The following is a 12,486-nucleotide window of genomic DNA, read 5'->3' on the forward strand; positions in this document are numbered from 1 at the left end:
TATAAAGCCCAAATGCTATAACAGATTCTTTCTAATAGCCTTGTATTATTCTTCTCTGGCTGCCATAACAAAGTACCATAGACTGGGTGGCTTAAACAACAGAAATTAATTTTCTTATGGTTCTGGAAGCTAGAAGTCTGAGATCAGGGTGCTAGCATGGTCAGTTTCTGGTGAAGACTCTCTTCCTAACTTGTAGATGGCTGCCTTCTCACTGTGGTCTAACATAGTGAAGAGAGAAAGATCTCTGGTGTCTCTTCTTAAAGGGGCACTAATCTCATCACACGTACCCTACCCTTACAACCTTGTCTAATCCTAATTACATCTCAAAAGGTCCCATCTTCAAATACCATCAAGTTTGGGAGTTAGGACTTCAACATATGAATTCTGGGGAGACTCAAACATTCAGTCCATAATATCTTCTTACTGAGATGCCCCATGATTCCATGAGGATTCCATGGTGTGCATTTTCTCTTACTTTACCAAGTAATAAAAACAGCTTGTTTAGCTAAAGGTGTGTTCCTGGTGGTCTTTGGCTGGAGGGCATTTGCATTAGAAAATACTGCTTTTTTCAAAAATTACTGACACCTTGTTTCATCAAGTTTGGAGTATTAGGCAGGTGGAAAGATTTTAGCAGAAAGTAAATATTCTTCGGAAGAAAAAGAAACCAGAGTGTTGAGAAAATTGCTTAAATGGCACTACTAAGACCAACACCCTGATATTTGCGTTGTATCTTCTTTTCTCCATTTGCATCACATGTACTACAAGTGAGATGGGATTTTGGAGGATGAAGCTGTCGTTTAATTAATCAAACCAATTACTTAACGTAACCACCACTTGCATCAATAGATTTCAATCTGTCAACTGCCTGGTTCACATTGACATAATTCAATCTGCTAATATTTGTCTAGGATACTTAGATTAATACATTCTCTGTGGTCCTACATTTAGTGACTATTACATCCTTTAAAAATATCGACAGTTCTTCAAATGTCCTCAGGCAATGATAATGAAATGTATAATTGTCAAACCTATAAAAGCATAATTTAAAAAATTTTCTTAAAACTTGTCTTTTCTATCATGGGTCTATTACAAAGTACTAGTAGAGTAACCTCAAGCAATCTGAATAAACAGTCATGCCACAAACATTCCTTACAGTCAAAGGTACCAGAATTTTAGAAGTATGCCCTCTCTCCCCAGGTATATAGAGTACTCATTCTTGGAAGACAAATATCTGTAAAAACTGACATCCCCCATAAGATGCATTCAAAATTGCATAATGACTTTTATGCCAGAATGTTTACCAACAAGCTAAATCCAAAATTCAACAAATTTACTTTGTTCTGTATGACTAATGAAACTGGCTACTTACATGTGGAATAGACTGCCTCTATGGTTCAACTTTAGAGGAAATAGAGGCCCTGGAGCTCCATACATCTTTCCCCCTTATTCATTAATGCCTTAAATTACACAGAAGTCTCATGTTTTTGTAGTTTAAAGCTTAAAGCCTTATAGCTAAATGCAAACATTGGGCTATTAAGCTTTAAGCTGGGTAGAATCCCCAACTAGCAGAACATCATGTAGAAAGTGCTTATGAATAATGTAGGAGAGGGGTACCTTAACCAGGGCTACTCAAACTTGATATGCATAAGAATTATGTGATCTTGTTAAAATGTACATGTGATTAAGAGTGGGGTTCTGTCTTTCTAGCAAGCTCACAGATGATGCCACGCCATGTTGCTGGTTTCTCATTTATTCTTCTTTCTTTGATAGTAAAGCCATAAGTCTGTTATTTTGTTGTACAAATCAAAATACCATTTCCTCTTCCTCTTGCCTTCTCACCTATCTACTCCATCCTTTAGTTAAGCTCACTTATGTAGTATAAAGCACAATTTGGGAACTGAACTATTGTACTTCCTAGAACAGATCAGAAATCAAAAACCAAACCAGGGACTTCCCTGGTGGCACAGTGGTTAAGAATCCGCCTGCCAATGCAGGGGACATGGGTTGGATCCCTGGTCCAGGAAGATCCCACATGCCGCGGAGCAACTAAGCCCATGAGCCACAACTACTGAGCCCACACGCCACAACTACTGAAGCCCACACACCTAGAGCCCGTGCTCCGCAACAAGAGAAGCCACCGCAATGAGAAGCCCACACGCCACAACGAAGAGTAGCCCCCAATTGCCGCAACTAGAGAAAGCCCGCACGCAGCAACAAAGACCCACTGCAGCCAAAAAAACCCAAACCAATATGGTGTGCATGGCATACAAAGTCAAATGCTTCTCATTAATTTCTTCTGATCATCACTAAAATTAGAAATAATTTGTCTGACATTTGAAAACTAGATATATGCTTACCAGAAAATAAAGCAATTTTACAGATGTTGTATAACACAAAGATTACTAAATAGTATCCAACCTAACTCTGCCACTATTCATATATACTACCTCCTATAACAACACTATTCTTTTTTTATTATGAATAAAAAAATTTTTTTTAATTATGATCATTTGTAGAACACATTAAAAAAATCCTTCCACAATACTTGTCATTCTTCCCAGGCTGGAACAATTAATATTTGTACTCATTCTTCAATCCAACTCAAGTTCTAAAATCAGTGATTAGTCCTCCTGAAGAAGAAGACAACAAACTGTCCATAGCTGCATGGAATTCAAAACCTAAACATATGAAGCCAATATATTGAACTGAAAATTAGTGAATAATCAATTTTGGTTTGATTAGTCCTTTTTCTCTTTGAATTGCCCAAATGAACTGAGGGCATTGCCATTATCCTAGGCTTGTTTCCCAAGTATTTTTGACTAAATTTTAAAGTTAAAGTTTAACAAAGACTTTACCAAAATGACATTTTTGTCTGCTGTTTTCCAATTCTAAGGATAATGGTGGGGGGAGCGTATTTTCTAAACTATTGTATCACAAAAACTGATATTACCTTTCAGTTTCAAATATTCTTCTTGTTATTTGACAACTAGCTGTAAAAGCCTTAGGGGTGCCTGTGTTTTTCCTTTCATTTATATTAATGTTTTCTCAAGGAAATCCAATTTTATATAACATGTTTTTCTAACTAAAAGAAAGGCATGAGTGATTCACAGAACAAACGTTTCTGTTGCAAATTCAATGCTTCCTACCACTACTGGAAGACTAATGGAAGAAACAAAGAAATATGGCCATTAGCTATTTATGGTCAGCCTTATGGTGCTCATCAGGCCTCTCTATCTAAAACCACCACCACCACTAGGATGAAATAGCATTGAATACACAACACCCAGGTTTAGCATTGGTGCTAGGCACCACAGTGTTGCCTTTTACATATTTCTTGATTTCTCCTCATCATTGGTAGCAATCTCTATTTTCCTTCTAGCTTCCATACTTCCTTAGCCCTGAGAAGTTAACTGAAAAGACATTATCATTATTATTAACAAGGGAAGCTACCCACTTATAATAAAACCAGTTTAACATGATTATACACTCTTTAAGAAGGCTTCTTGAGAGTTCCATATATATTAGAATACATATAAACAGTAGAGTATATATATATTATATATTATACATATATTAGAAGTGGTCTGGAGATTCTTATGTACTGACTGAGTGATCCAAATTAACTTTGAATGAGTAGATTAATGACTAGATTAGTGAATAAATAAACTACATCTGCCAGGACATAATGAGAGAAAATAATAGACTCTCATTCAAATATATTTTATCTTTCAAATGATGTTGCTTTTCATTCTCTTTATTTATCGTTTTTATTTATCTTATATCACTATATCCTCAACAGAAAAATCATACAAGCTTTAAAAAAATAAGAATGTTCAATTTTCAAGAAATTTATTTATATTAAATTAATTGATTCTTGGATGTTAAACCAACCGTGCATTCCTGGGACAAATCTCACTTGGTCATGATGTATAACTTTTTATATGTTGTTAGATTCAGTTTCTTAGTATTTTGTTGAGGATTTCCATGTCTATTTTCATAAGAGATATTGGTATAGTGTTTTCTTGTCATATATTTGACTGGTTTTGATTCTGAGCAAATAAAAGCCTCATAGAATGAGTTGAGAAGTGTTCTTTTTTACGGAAGAGATGATGAAGAATTGTCATCAATTCTTCTTTAAGTGTTTGGTAAAATTCAACAGTGAAGTCATTTAAACCTGAGCTTTTCTTTGTGGATAGTTTTCTTGATTACTAATTAAAAGTTTTTACTGGTTATAGGTCTGTCAGATTACCTATTTTTCCTTGAGTCAATCTCAGTAGTTGTTGTCTTTCTAGGACTTTGTCCACTACATCTATTAACTAATTTTTTTGACCTACAATTATTTGTAGTATTCATCTATAATCCTTTTATAAGGACAATCGTGAGCTTCTTTCCTAGTGAAGCACACTCCTAGAAGCTGAGACTGGAAATGAGGGGAGAGAAGGCAGCAGGAATCAAGGTCTTTTGGGCTTGGCTCCCTAAGTGAGAAACCCACAGCCCAGGAGGTGGGGTAAAGGTAATCAGGTCCCCATTATTCTCACCAGCACCACACCAAAGGTAGACAACTTTATCCCATGAGGGGGCTGAGTGGAAGAAGAGAACCCCAACCTCTCAGCTGCACTCACCTAGAACCTAGCCTCAGCAACAGGTGACAGAAGGAATAAGAAATGCTTAAATCCTGCCCTTCTCAGGAAGGTAGACCTCTTGTTGGGAGCTGGAAGGAGAGAGAGAGAACCCCTTGTTCTTGGTTGTACCAGTCTAGAGTATAGTTTCTGTCTTACTGAGCTGGGCAAGTTAGGGGAAGATGTGGATTTTTGTTCAGATATCATAAAACCTTGCAGTTCTTACCTAATTTTAGCAGATTTTCATGAATAAATGTTTCTTCATTTGCATTATGCCCTTAGGGCCATTTCCAGAGACTTTAAAAAGTTCTTTTGAAAAAAGAGCTTTTTACACTACTATGTGGAAGGGGAACCTTGATATTTATTTTTATATATGTATGAGTTTTTTGAGGTATAGTTGATTTACAATAGTATATTAGTGTCAGGTGTACAACACAGTGATTCAGTATTTTTACAGATTATACTCAATTTAAAGTTGTTATAAAATAATGGCTATATTTCCCTGTACTGTACAATATATATTTGTAGCTTATTTATTTTACATAGTAGTTTGTATCTTTTAATCCCCTAGCCCTAACTTGCCCATTTCCCTTCCCTCTTCCCACTGGTAACCACTAGTTTGTACTCTATTATTTGTGAGTCTGTTTCTGTTTTGTTAGATACATTCGTTTTATTTTTAAAATTTCACATAAAGTATTTGTTTTTCTCTACCTGACTTATTTCACTAATCATAGTGTTCTCTAGGTCCATCCACATTGTTGCAAATGGCAGAATTCCATTCTTTTTAAATGGCTGAGTAATATTGCATTGTATGAACATTGGGGTGTATGTATCTTTTCAAATTAGTGTTTTCATTTTCTTTGTATACATACCAAGAGGTGGAATTCCTGGATCATATGGTAGTTCTATTTTTAGTTTTTTGAGGAACTTCCATATTGTTTTCTACAGTGGCTGCACTGATTTAAATTCCCACCAACAGTGCACAAGGTTCCCTTTGTTTTACATCTTTGCCAACATTTGTTGTTTGTAGACACTGTGATGACAGCCATTCTGACAGGTGTCAGGTGGTATCTCAATGTGGTTTTGATTTGCATTTCCCTGATGATTAGTGATGTTAAGCATCTTTTCATGGTACCATTGGCCATCCGTATATATTCTCTGGAAAAATGTCTATCCAGGTCTTCTGCCCATTTTTTAATCAGGTTTTTTAATATTGAGTTGTATGAACTATTTATATATTTTGGATATTAACCCCTTATTGGTCATATTATTTGCAAAATTTCCTCTCATACAGTAGGTTGTCTTTTCATTTTGTTGATGGATTTCCTTTGTTGTGCAAAAGCTTTTAAGTTTAATTAGGTTTGCTTTTGTTTCCTTTGCCTTAGGAGACAAATGCAAAAACATATTGCTACAATTTATGTCAAAGAGTGTTCGGCTTATGCTTTTTTATAGTAGTAGTATGGTTTCCAGTCTTACAGTAAGATCATTAATCAATTTTGAGTTTGTTTTTGTATAAACTTCCCTCTTAGAACAGTTTTTGCTGTGTCCCATGGATTTTGGAAAGTTGTGTTTTTATTCTCATTTGTCTCAAGGTATTTTCTGATTTCCACTTTTATTTCTTCATTGACCCATTGGTTTTCTTAGTAGCTTGTTGTTTATTCTCCACATGTATGTGTTTGTCCCATTTTCTTCCTGTAAATGATTTCTAGTTTTACACTGTTGTGGTTGGAAAAAATTCTTGATATAATCTCTATCCTCTTAAATTTGTTAAGACTTGTTTTATAGCCTAGCATGTCATCTGTCCTGGAGAATGTTCCATGTGGACTTGAACAGAATGTTCTGTTCAATTCTTCTGTTTTTGGATGGAATGTCCTATAGATATCTATTAAGTCCAATTGGTCTAAAGTGTCATTTAAGGCTGTTGTTTTCTTATTGATTTACAGTCTGGATGATCTATCCATTGATGTAAGTGGGGTGTTAAAATCTCCTTTGATTATTGTACTATTGCCTATTTCTCCCTATATGTATGTTAGTATTTGCTTTATATATTTAGTTGCTCCTATATTAAGTGCATGTATGTCAACAAATGTTATATCCTCTTCTTGTATTGATGCCTTTATCATATATAATGAGCTTTGTCTTTTGTTTTAGACTTTGTCTTAAAGTCTATTTTGTTGGATATGAGTAGTGCTACCCAGCTTTCCTGCAGTTTCCATTTGCATGAAGTATCTTTTTCCATCCCCTCACTTTCATTCTGTGTGTATCTTTAGCTCTGAAGTCCGTTTCTTGTAAGCAGCATTCAGATGGTTCTTATTTTGTATCCAATCAGCCACCCTACATCTTTTGATTGGTGCACTTAGTCCATTCATAATTAAACTGATTATTGATAGGTATGTACTTAATGGCTATTTGTACTTGTTTTCTGCTTGTATTTGTAGTTCTCTGCTCTTTTCTTCTTTTAGTTTCTTCCCTTCTTTCTTTAGTTTCTTCCTTTGTGGCTTTATGATTTGCTTTAATGACATGCTTATGTTCCTTTCTATATTTTGTGTATTTGTTGTAGGTTTTTGATATGTGGTTACCATGGGGTTCATATATGTTGAGATATATATATATTTATTTATACACACATATATATATATATTTGGATGCCACTTCAAGACTGTGATAAGTAAATATTTCACCTAATTTCACAGAGACAGAGAAAGTTAAGCAAAATGAGAAGGCAGAGGAATTTGTTTCAAACAAAAGAACAAGAGAAAACCCTGGAAAAACAACTAATGAAGCAGAGAAAAATATCAATAATTTACCATATTCACAGTCTGTCTGCCCAGTGGATTTGGTGGGGAAGCTGGATATGAAGTGAGCACAAGTCACATCTTCCCCCAGGGTGTGCTGGCAGCTATCACCTTGTTAAGAGGTGGGGCTGGAGATGGTGGGACTAAAGCCAGAGCTAGGTGTGAGCCAAGGCTTCTCCTCTGTTCAGTGGTCAACACTGCCCTATTGGAGGTGGGGTCGCGTACCAAGTTGCTGGAGCAGAAGCCCTGAGGGTCATGTCTGAGCTGGTTCTGTTCTTCCTAACTGTGTACTCTACCCCCTTGCAGCATTGGCACCGCTGTCCCAGAGGGAGCAAGGCTGGAGCAAAAGGGGCCTGCGAGGGCACTTGGTGTGGGCTGGGGTGCATGCTGGGGTGGTCTTAGCATGGCAGAGTTTCAGACCATTCTTGATCTGCTGCCTCCGTGAAAGCCAGTATGGCTTTCCTTACCCCCTTCAGATTCCATGTTGCGTGTGAACCACCTCTGTCCCCGACAATTGTGCACTCTCCTTGGCTTTGGCAGCCTTCACCTTAGTGGGGAGCTGTGCTAATGGAGTAAGAGGGGCTGGAGTGGGCACTCAGCTCAGGTTGGGGCCCAAGCTGGGGCAGTCACAGGAAACTGACCAGAGTCACCAGAGTCCCAAGCAGTTTCAATCTGGTTCCTCCACCTTGTTTGGGGAGTAAGCAAATATGTGTGCACTCTTCACAAGCAGAGTCTAGGTTTCTTACAGCCCCTAGTTTCAAACGAGCTAAGAGAACTCATCCTCCCAGTGTCGGACCCCAGGGCTGAGGCACCCAATATGCTGTTCAAACCACTCACTCCCCACAGGGGATCTCCCAGACCATGTAATCCTCCTCTTCTTCTGTATCCCCTCCTAGGGGTGTGGGTCCTGACCTGATTGCTTCTCTTCCCTTCCTACCCAACTCCATGTGGATGTTTGTTAAAGCCTTGGTTGTATAAGAGTTTTTCTGCCAGTCTCTAGTTTGTTTTCAATGAGAATTGCTGCACATGTAGATGTATTTTTGATGTGTCCATGGGGAGAGATGAGCTCTATGTCCTCTTACTCTGCCATCTTGATCTCTCCCCTTCTCTTTGTATTTTTCACTGTAGTTTGAGATGCTTCACCCTTTTTGTATTCTAAGCCACATTATTCTAAATATTATTCTAAATTATTATTTAGAGATGTCAATAATGTCAATAATGTCAATAATGTCAATTATTATTATTGAGATGCTTCACCCTTTTTGTATTCTAAGCCACATTATTCTAAATATTCTAAATAAGTATTCTAAACTTATTCTAATTAAGTTTTCAGTATTCAGCTCTTCTCCTTCAACTTAATTGCTCAAAATTTTAAAGTAAAAAAATTGTGCATTTAGTTTTTTTTTTGCACATGCTATTTACTATATTGACCAGTGTTCTTCAGAGAAACAGAAACAATAAGATTTACACACACACACACACACACACACACACACACACACACACACACACACACACACAAACTAGGAGAGCTGATGGTATGGTCCCAGTCTGAAGGCCTACAGGCTTGAGACCCAGGAAGAGCTAATGTTACAGTTTTAGTCAGAAGGCATTAAAAAGTTGATATCCCAGTTTGAAGGCATTCAGCCAGGAGGAAATATCTCTTACTCAAGGGAGGGTCAGCCTCTTTAGTCTATTCAGGCATTCAACTGATCAGCTGAGGTCCCCCCACATAATGGAGGGCAACGCTCTTTACTCAGTCTACTGATTTAAATGTTAATCTCATCCAAAAACAACTTCACAGGCATACTCAGAATAATATTTGACCAAATATCTGGCAGCCCACAGCCCAGTCAAGTTGATACATAAAATTAACCATCAGAGATATTATTCAAACTTGCCTATCTCTTCTTGCAGTTCTGTTAAAAAGAAGTTGCCTTTTCTGGCAAAACTTGACAATACATGGGTGTAAATATTCAGATGTGCTATATTGATCTTAATTAGTATCTACTTGTGGTTGATTCTTAGTTTTTTTATTAATTCCAAGAATCATAAAATCATCCAGATACCAAGAAGAAATCTGGTTTTAGTTTAATATCCATCAGTTTTCATAATAACTTTGACTCCTCCACTTCATAGTTTCATTTATTCTTTCTCAGGAGCATGGCTATTCTCAATGTTGACATTCAGTCCTACACACTAAAATGGCCAAACCAGTTGTTAAAATATTTGAAAACGTTTATATAAGTAAGCAAAGAATTACTACCTAAAATCTCCCAGGTGACATACCACCACTCTGGCCTCCCAGGCCCCTCCCCCAGGATCCTAGTGATTTCTACTTTCCAACAAATAAAGGCATACTGCCTGTCATAGCATGGGATCTTCAGGACGCTGTTTCAGTGCTATGGCTGTGTCCTTTTTGATTGGTCAGTGTCCATGCTCTACAGGTTTTTAAATATCTCAAATCTCACTTCTGATTATATATATACAGAATCAGAATGTATAATTTAGAAGTGGAGAAACTGAGATACAGTCTTATAAATCCTTTTCCTTTCTCATAACTGGTAGGCAAAACTGACCCTTGTAAGCACAGGATAGAAGAAGTCCTGACGGGGTATTTTCTGACCACCTGTTAATTTCCAGACACTGTATTGTTCCTCTGTTTCCCCTTTCTGTGCCCACCATTAATTCAATAAGATTCCCTTCGTTGGGCAACAACAATTGTCCTTTTTGTGAAAGGACACTTCACAAAAGCCACTTCACAGGCTTTAGGAGCACTTGTACTGTATGACAGTTATTTGTTTACTTGTCTGTCTTGCCTATCAGACTGTGAGTCCTTGAAGTCAGAAGCAATGTTTAGTTACCTGTGCATAATCAGATTCTAACATAGTGGCAGGCACACAGTTGATGCTTCATAGGTATTTCTGAATGAATTGACTAAGCATCAATTATTCAATGGATTGATATATCTGAAATGTTTAGCATGCATGTTTATTGTCTTATTCTATCTCTTCTAAAAATGATGTTCTTCTAATAAGTCTTTTAATAATCGATGTTACTATCTCTCCTGTGATCCTCTACATTTTAAGGGAGACTCCTAGAGATGCAAAGCCTCAAACTGAAAGACTCAATTTCAAGCAATAAGACAGGCCAGTGGTGGAAAAGGAGGCCTTTGCATAAACCATCAAAATTAACCATATCCTCCACAAAAAGAATTACTGGTGATTTGAATCTAATTCCAAAACTCTACGTTCTCAAACAGCATAATCTTTCTCATTCCTGACTTCATGGGAAAAGGACTTTCTATTATTACCCAAAATATGTATGGCCTTGGAATTAATGTTCCATTGAAACTCTCAATATCCATCACAGTTTCAAGGACTGAAGCTTGTCCATTTGCTCATGAAACTTCAATTAAAAGAATAAAATAGCACGCTTCCTTCCTTAAAACCAAGCAATCAATCCAAATACACAAGATCTGCTCACTTTGAAGCCAATCTTATCTACATAGCAAATACTAAATAAGGTGGAGGAAAGAAAAAAGTTAGTCATAGAATCACAAGAATCATCTGATATTTTTCTTAAAAACAAATATTTTAAAAATGATATGCCTATCTCTTCCCTTACCACTATTCCATCTCTATAATTTAAAAGCAAGTACAATGGGAAAGAGAAACAAAAAGATAAATCAGAACAGATGAACAGAGAAAACTGCTGATTCCCAAGAAGCAAGGAAGGGTACAGTGTAAACCCAAAGCTTCTCTTAATATGGAAGTAAATGTTTAAACCCTGCTTCCTTGGATTAATGACTAAGAAAATCAGGTCTGTCCTGATGTATGACAGGACATGGTCTTGGGGACAATTTCTGTCATGGGTCTTAACTCACAGCTCGTTGACAACAGGGTACTGAAGGCTATTTAGAGTCAATACTTATTTAGTCATGCCAGAGAGAGTAGAGCGATTTTGATAAAGAGCATTTCACAGATTGACAATATTAAAACTCTTTTTAAACTCTCTTAAATATTTCTGTCCTTTCTCTTTTTCATAGGATGCATATGTCATTCATAAATACCTGCTGTAGATATAAGAACAAATATGATAAAAATCAAGTATTCTGGAATACCCAACCACAGCCAGGTAGTGAGGGCTTGAACAACTGCAGGTTAGGTTTTAAAAACCAATTTTCCTAGAGTTGTTTCTCTTAAATCTGTTGTTAAGTTGCTTTCCCCCTTAAAGAATCTTTAAACATGGACTCACATATTGAATAAAATTATGTATTGTCCTAAAGTGATACATTTACTATGTGAAATCTTCTCAAAATATGTCATGTGGAACTGCATTTCAACTGAGAAAAAGATTATCAGTCTACTTCTAATTTCCCCTTAGATACTAAGTGAGAGTTCAATTAGCAAAAGATTGAATCTATGTTTATATTTATTCACATATATATGAATAATATATTTTGTTTGGACATTTGCAACAAAACTGGAGGGCAAGCCTAGGGTATTTAGGTGGCCTACCTAAAATTCACTCTCAGACAGAGAGAGCTGGTACTCACCATAATCCACATTGTTCTCTTACTCCTGGGCACACAGCTAGAATACATTTTGCAGTCTCCAATGCAGCTACATGTAATGATGTGACTGACTTCAGATCAACAGAATGTGAACAAAAGAGATGTGCACACTTCTAGTCCTTGTTTATAAAATCCTACCTCATGTGATTCTCTCTCTATTCTCCCATGTACTGCCTGAATGGATAAGAGTCCAAGGAATGAGGAAAGATACAGCCACAAGATGGGAGGAGCCCGGCTTCTGGAAGGTATGGCACAAGCACTTAGCAAACTGCAAGAATTTATAGAAGCAAGAAATAAGATTTTATTATTATATGTCCCTGATATTTTGGAGGTTGTCAGAGCAACCCAAATTATCACAACTAAAATAAGTTTGGCTACTTTTTTTCTTTCATAAAGAGTAGAGTGCAGATGGCCAAGAGGCACATGAAAAGATGCTCAACATCACTAATTATTAGAGAAATGCAAATCAAAACTACAATGAGGTATCACCTCACAC

This window comes from Lagenorhynchus albirostris, chromosome 3 (genome assembly GCF_949774975.1).
Source record: "Lagenorhynchus albirostris chromosome 3, mLagAlb1.1, whole genome shotgun sequence".
Lineage (NCBI taxonomy): Eukaryota > Metazoa > Chordata > Mammalia > Artiodactyla > Delphinidae > Lagenorhynchus > Lagenorhynchus albirostris.